The following is a 578-nucleotide window of genomic DNA, read 5'->3' on the forward strand; positions in this document are numbered from 1 at the left end:
GATGTTTGCTTAGCAACACTTCAGTTATTCTATGGCCTCCTAGATCATATCAGAGGTTTGAATAATCCAGTATTACTAGCCCTGTGATAGGTAAGAGGATGGATGTCAAATCTGTGAAAGGGGCTTCTTTGACCCTTCCTGATTATTTTAAAATTACCATTCCCAGGATTCACTCACTCACTCACTCTTGGAATATTGAGAATACCCACTGTTTCCTGAAGAAAAACACAGGAAACAAAAACAGAACGAAAAAACCCAAACCCTAATTCTTAGTCACACACAAAGTACAAAAACAAAACAAAACAAAATGAAACAAGACAAAAGGTACCTGTGAGAAAGAATAGTTGGGCTAAAGTAAGCTTTGTGTGAAGTTAGAATATAACACTGACCTTTACAGATAGATGAAGACTCTCTGAAGCTGAGACACCTACCCTGAGCAGCAAGGGATTCTGGGAAAAAGACTCTTATTTGCTTTATCAGTATTTTCACATTATCCTTTATTTTAAGGAGTTTGACCTTGAAACAATTCCCCTCGAAGTTGACTACATTGTATAAGAAATGTGACTACATTGTAAAAG

The sequence above is a fragment of the Mastomys coucha genome, unplaced genomic scaffold (assembly GCF_008632895.1).
Source record: "Mastomys coucha isolate ucsf_1 unplaced genomic scaffold, UCSF_Mcou_1 pScaffold18, whole genome shotgun sequence".
Lineage (NCBI taxonomy): Eukaryota > Metazoa > Chordata > Mammalia > Rodentia > Muridae > Mastomys > Mastomys coucha.